Raw genomic sequence first — 6,494 nt, 5'->3', positions numbered from 1 at the left:
CACTGGAGGGGCTTGGTGTAAAGGCAGGCCTGCCACAGAGCCTGTGGTTACTGTTGAGGAGCATGGAGGTCTCAGACTTGAAGCTGGCACATGGCTTCACAAAGAGGTTGGAGCCCTTCCTTTCTGACATGGATCGGACGTAGCAGCACTTGTAGATCCAACCGTAATGCCGGGTCTGGGGCTGACATCTTAGCTTCCATTGCAACATAGTCAGAAATCACCCAACTTCTCAGTGCTGCAGTGGAGACTTGAGATTCATGAGTGTTGCCATTCAAACCCAGCTGATGCCATGCATACTCAGACCACTGCCATCATTGCTGTGGATACCAGTGCTCAAAACGTACAGACTCTTCCAGCAATCTGTGCTCCAGATTAATCAGAGTGTTAAGGTACCTCTTAACTGGAGTCTGAGCATCTGCTCATGAACAGTCAGCCTGAACAAATAAGTCCTCCCTTCTTATCCCTCTTCCTGAGATGATCTGAGTCACCTTGATCTGTGGTGCAAAAAACCCATCATTGATACTCCCCAACAGTCTCCCCGCTGATGCCTTTCAGCGAAACTGTCCATAAAGCTATTGCTTGTGCTGAGGTGGTGCAATGTGGGAATCAGTGATGTTCAAGGTTGGCCTTCAGGGCCATCTGCAGCTTCTCCAATGAAATTCAGTAGCCATGTTGCAGTCACCAGGGTAGGTCTGGCATAGGAACCTACACCAGACAAAGACACCTGAAAGAAAGACAGTCAGGGAATTTACAAGAGTGAATAGTTCAGTTTTGAGAGAGTTATTGGAAGTGTTCTTAGGTAAAGCTATTATGGAATGGGTTTTTTTTTGTGTTGGATTTTATTTCAGAATTTGGGCCACATGGGCACTGTGATGGACATAGCAAATTAATTGGTAAATGGGGATCCTGGGTTCCGCCTCCCAAGATGCCCTCTGAAGACCTGTGGCAAAGATGCATCCTTGAGAGCCAGGTTGTAGAAGACGCAGCAGAATTCCATGAGCTTGAAGACGTGTTCTAATGAGCACTGGAAGTCTGGCATGGGCATTTTTGTCCCCTGCAGCTAGCCTTCAGTTCTTCATGGTATTTCAAATATGGTATGGTTGATTAGTACAGGATGAATATGTCATGATGCTGTCAGGATAATGGGCATGCATCAATAGGATTTGGTCAATACCAACTAGTTACATTTTTATTGTTTTCCTGTCTGTTTGTGATCCACTGTCCTCTAATTATGTGGAATGGCACCCTGCACCTTTGGGAATTCTAGTAGCCTGGCAAAATAACATGTTCACTCTTGCATCTTCACTCTGGTTCAAGAGTAGATGACGTAAACCCCTTTGCTAGTACTAGACATCTATCACCTTCCTGATGTAGTGATATGTAGACAACCGTAAAATGTTGGAAATGCCACTTGCTCCCAACTGGTAGGAGGCTGGCATTGAAATTGAAGTCGACAGTTCTCTTCAAGGCTCCAGGCAGTGCCATCATTGCCCTTCTATGCAAGTGCACATCCAGTTATGGGAAGTGGCTCACTTCAATCACCACCACATTGGTCAAATGAGTGTCTTAGACACGCTCTTGGCTGAGATGAAGGTACATGTTCTCTGAAGAACCTTGGTAGAGTCTTTTATTGAGAGTCCTTCTTTTCCTGTGCACAGCTTCTCCTATCAGCCGCCTGTGCTCCGTCTCCAAATCCATGCTACAGTCCAGGAGGAACTGCAACTGCAGTCCAATCATAGAAAGCATGCTTAGTCCTGATGTACCTTCCAATTCTGCTGATGAATCCCAAAATTTTTGTCGCATTTCCACCATTATTGAACACGGTGGGTGGGATTTTATCGCTTCCCTCGTCCCAAAACTCTAAAATCTCACCCAAGGTCAACGGACCTTTCCAAGTTCTGCCCCTTGTCCACTCTGATTCCTGTTGGGGGCAAGGCAGTAAAATTCTGGCCATGTATTTCCACTCATCTGCAGCAGCAAGGGCAGTAGCAGCTTATTTGAAAGGCCCACGTTGATCCCCTTTAAGCAGAGCTGGTTTGAGTTGCGGGAGGAGTGCTGCTTCAGGCAGTTGAATTCATGTTTGGTTTGGAATGGTTAAAAAAGTTTATTAACAGAACCTACATGGTTCAAAGTAGCAGGTCATGCACCAGATCAGTGTTAGATGCTGTTTGATATCAATATCTTCTTATTATGCATAATTCTGACTCATGTACAACATGCCCAAGCTAGTGCCCTTACAGTCAGAGTGCATCACACTGGAAGAGTTTTGGCTGCCATTTTTGCAGTGCTGGTGCCAGTGGCTACAGAGCCAAGCTTTCCATCTTTAATTTCCCCATCCCCCTTCTGGTCATTTATCTTCCTCACCTGGGCTTCAAAAACCCAGTCAAAATTTACTACTTAGGGAAAATCTTTGCACAAACAGTCCAACATTATAGCCAGGGCCAAGATTCAAATTGCGACAGGGACTCCTTAATCTTTTAGTTGGCAGGTTCGTTATCCAAATGAACCACTCAGTGGCTATTCACCAAACATTACTCGAGATGCTTTTAATATTTGGTTAACTTTCAATCAATCACCTTTTCTCCTACTGAAGATTGTGGCAGTACAGTGGCACAGTGGTTAGTACTAATGCCTCACAGCGCCAGCGACCCAGTTCGATTCCCAGCTTGGGTGACTGTCTGTGTGGATTATGCACATTCTCCATGTCTACATGAGTTTCCTCCAGGTACTCCGGTTTCCTCCCACAGTCCAGTTAGGTGGACTGGCCAAGCTAAATTCTCTCTTAGTATCGGGGGAAATGCTAGAGTGAAATGCATGGGGTTATGGGGATAGGACCTGGGTGGTATTGTAGTTGGTGCAGACTCTGGGCCAAATGGCCTCCTTCTGCACTATAGATTATATGATAAGATGCAAAAAGGATTGAGGATCTCATCGTTCCCACAAAGCAAGTGTTTACTCTCCTGGTCAAGCCTGTAGTTTACGGTAACTCAGTTTACTCACAATTTATGGAAGAATGCCCATAAGTGAAAGGGGGTTTTTTTTGAACTGTAGCTGCTTTGTTCACATTGATATTTATTGTTCAGTGCAGCGGGAGTTTGCATACAGAGGAGGTTTGGAATGCATTCTGAAGTTGAGGTTAACTTTTAATGTCTACAATGAGAATGAATTTGTAAAAAAAGTGTTACAAGGTGTAAAACTGCAGCTGGAAATAATGCTGACCTTGTACTTTTAAAAAAAAGTGTAGGCATTACTGATTCATGTTTTGAGTTATTCCCACAAGTTGTCTCGATCAAAATAAGTCAACTGTTGTTTTTTTGAATTGCTCACAGAGATAGGTACATTTTTTTCTCTCAGTATAGGTCCCAAGTGTTCCTTTTATCCCCACCAAGACATTTGCGCTTGTGAGCTGCATATTCAATTCCCATCTATTGAAGTAAAATTAGCATTAAAATGAAGAGAGACTTCCACTCAGAGGCCAGAGGCCAATCTAGATGTATGCAGAAGAAATTGGCAAGAGCCCTTGCACTTTGTCCTTTTCAACCCTCTAATTGGAGGGGTGTAAGCAGAACCAGGAAAGACAAAAGTGTCACCTTTTAAGAATTTAAAACCGTTCCCAATGAATCATCAGGGTTGGAAGCGTGCTTTTGGATGACATCCAGGAGTCACTATCAGTGCTGCAGGCCACTCCATGGCTGTGCAGGGTAGATCGGAGAAACATTTGAGCTGAGCTCTTATTCATGTGAGGAGGAACCTTTATAGATTCTGGGAAAACAGCCAGTGAGACTGTTGGAGATTGGTGCAATTGAAGAAAGATTGCCAATTGAGGGCGTGTTAGAATGTTGTGCTTTTCCTTTAGTTTATTTCACTTGAGCCATTCCAATGAATGTGATACATGAACTCCTGAATCCAGGAGTCCATTCCTGGACTTCTGAATTCCAGGATCCGTTGCCACATCTTTTCCCTCTGGAAGTTTATAGCATGAAGAGAACACAGATCTTCCATCATCTGGGAATGATGACATTTCTCAGCGCACATGCTCTTTATCTCCCAAATGTACCCAAGAGACCTCTACCCCCTAGAGATTATGTGGTGAAGAAAGAGAATGAGCGCACAAGAATCGGGGTGCACACACACACACACACACACACAGAACAAAAATTGCAGATGTTGACACACGAAGAAGTTGCCGATGCTGACTGGTGCTTCGGGTGTTGTCATCTCTTGGTTCTAGAACCTGAGTATCTATAGAACTTCATTTCAAAGGGTGATGTTCGTGGAGCACCATAGTGATGGAATTGGTGGCTGTCTTAGACAGAATGCTGCAAATGGCAGTTTGAGTGGAGAAGTCCACCATAACAAAAGGGTAGCATTCTTCTTCCTGAGGTAGAAGCTCATGGACTCCATCCTCACTCTAGAAAGGTGAGGATGTAACTTAGGTTGATGCATGTTGTGAGTGCTGTCTCTTGGATGAGATGAGGCCTCTTGTATTTCCTGTTAAGAAAGTGATAATTATCTCATTGTTGACAGGTTCATTAGCCAAAAGGACAGCTTTATAAAGATAGAGTGTTGGTCTTGATGTTCTGGCCAATATTGATCTCGAAATCAACATCACTTTTTTAAAAAAATCTTACTGTTTGTGGGACCTTGTGTTCAAACTGACTGTCACATTTTCTTTTATTCAAAGGAGTAACTAATACTCAAAAGTACTACAGAGAACAACAGATTTGTTATGGGGCAGAAGATTATTTGGCCCATTGTGTCTGCACCGGCTCTTTGAATGCACACTCACTGAATTCCATTCTCCCACCTTCTCCTTGTAACTCTTCGTATTCTTTTCAGATAAGTCTAATTCCCTTTCTTAATCCTGCTTTCCAGTGTTTTCCCCTACCACCATCTCCCCTCCTCCTTCATCCCACTAGGGGCATCTGTTGCTTGTTCCAGGTTGTCCTTTGTCACACTGCGTACCTTTGTGCTGCCATTAACACACTGACCTCTTAAATGTGCCACTATCAGCACCCTTCCTAGCCATGATCACCACCATTTACATTCCACTTGTCTTTTTGTCCATAACATCTTTGTCAATCTCTCCTTAGCCTCCACTGTAATAACTCCACGTAGGCGTAAATCCCATCCCAGCTATTTTATTTACACAATAACATCTGTACATAACCAGCTCTCCATTTGCTCTCTGCTAATGCAGGCAGGGAGTCTGACATACCTGCTTTAAATAGGGAGCATGAACTTCACTGATTTAACCACCAATTAGGACTCATCAGGTATCTCTCTTGGCATGTCTTTCGACAAGGACTCAGGCAGTTCATATTCTAGCAAGCCAACCTCATTAGTCTGGCTGAAATCATCACATCCACTTATTGCTGGCCCTTCATTCAGCCGCTACTACTCCACATCCCCCCAAACACCTGCTCAACATTACAAATCTCATCCTATTTCTAGTTCTTGTTAGCTCTGACAGACTCGTTCAGATTTGAAATGTCATTTGTTTTCTCTCCACAGATGTTGTCAGAACTGCTGAGAGTTTCCAGCATTTTCTGTTTTGTTCTTTTTGACCTTCTTCCACCATACTGTCAGACAGTGCATTCCAAAGCCTAACCAACGGTTTGTCCTCATATCATTATTGTTTCTTTTACTAATTACTTCAAACCTATAGCCCTTTTTCTCAATACTTTCATGAGTGGCAATGGTTTCTCCCTATCTGTTCAGATCCCTAATGATTTTGAACACTTCTATCAAAAATCCTCCCAACCTTCTTTTCACCAAGGAAAACAGTCCTAACTTGTCCACTGTATCTTCATAACTGAAGTTCCTCATCCCAAGAACCACTCAGGAATCTTTTTTGCACTCTCTCCAATACTGTCATATCCCTAAAGTGCAGTGTCCAGAACTGAACACAATACTCCACTAGGTCCAAACTAGTGACTAATACAAGTTCAATATAACCTCTTTGCTCCTGTATTCCATGCTCCTATTAATAAATAGTGATGTCTTGAGTGTACATGTTACAGAGAAGGAGGTGCTGACAGTCTTCAAGCGCATCAAGGTGGATAAATCCCCAGGACCTGATGAAGTGTATCCCAGGGTGTTGTGGGAAGCTAGGGACGAAATTACAGGTCCCTTAGCAGAGATATTTGAATCATCAACAGCTACAGATGAGGTGGCAAATTGGAGGGTGGCAAATGTTGTACCTTTGTTTAAGAAGGGCTGAAAGGAAAAGCCTGGGAACTAATGTCATGTGAGTACTCCATGGAAAATGTAACAGCTGCCTGAGAAACCCAGCAGAACACAATGGCTGCTGGATATGCGCTCAGACTTGCATATCCAGTTGCTTCATGATTATTAGGGTGTACCTTTAGTTGGCCATTTGTGCTGACCTTGCACTCCATCCAACCAAAATGTCCCTCCTCCCATGTTGAGGGATCGCACTTACTGAATAACTGTGTTCTCAATGTCAGATTAGAAAAAATGATTTGCTGCAA

The sequence above is a fragment of the Carcharhinus amblyrhynchos genome, chromosome 7, assembly GCF_965287045.1.
Source record: "Carcharhinus amblyrhynchos chromosome 7, sCarAmb.v2.hapA, whole genome shotgun sequence".
NCBI lineage: Eukaryota > Metazoa > Chordata > Chondrichthyes > Carcharhiniformes > Carcharhinidae > Carcharhinus > Carcharhinus amblyrhynchos.
Note: the sequence above shows the minus strand (reverse complement) of the source record.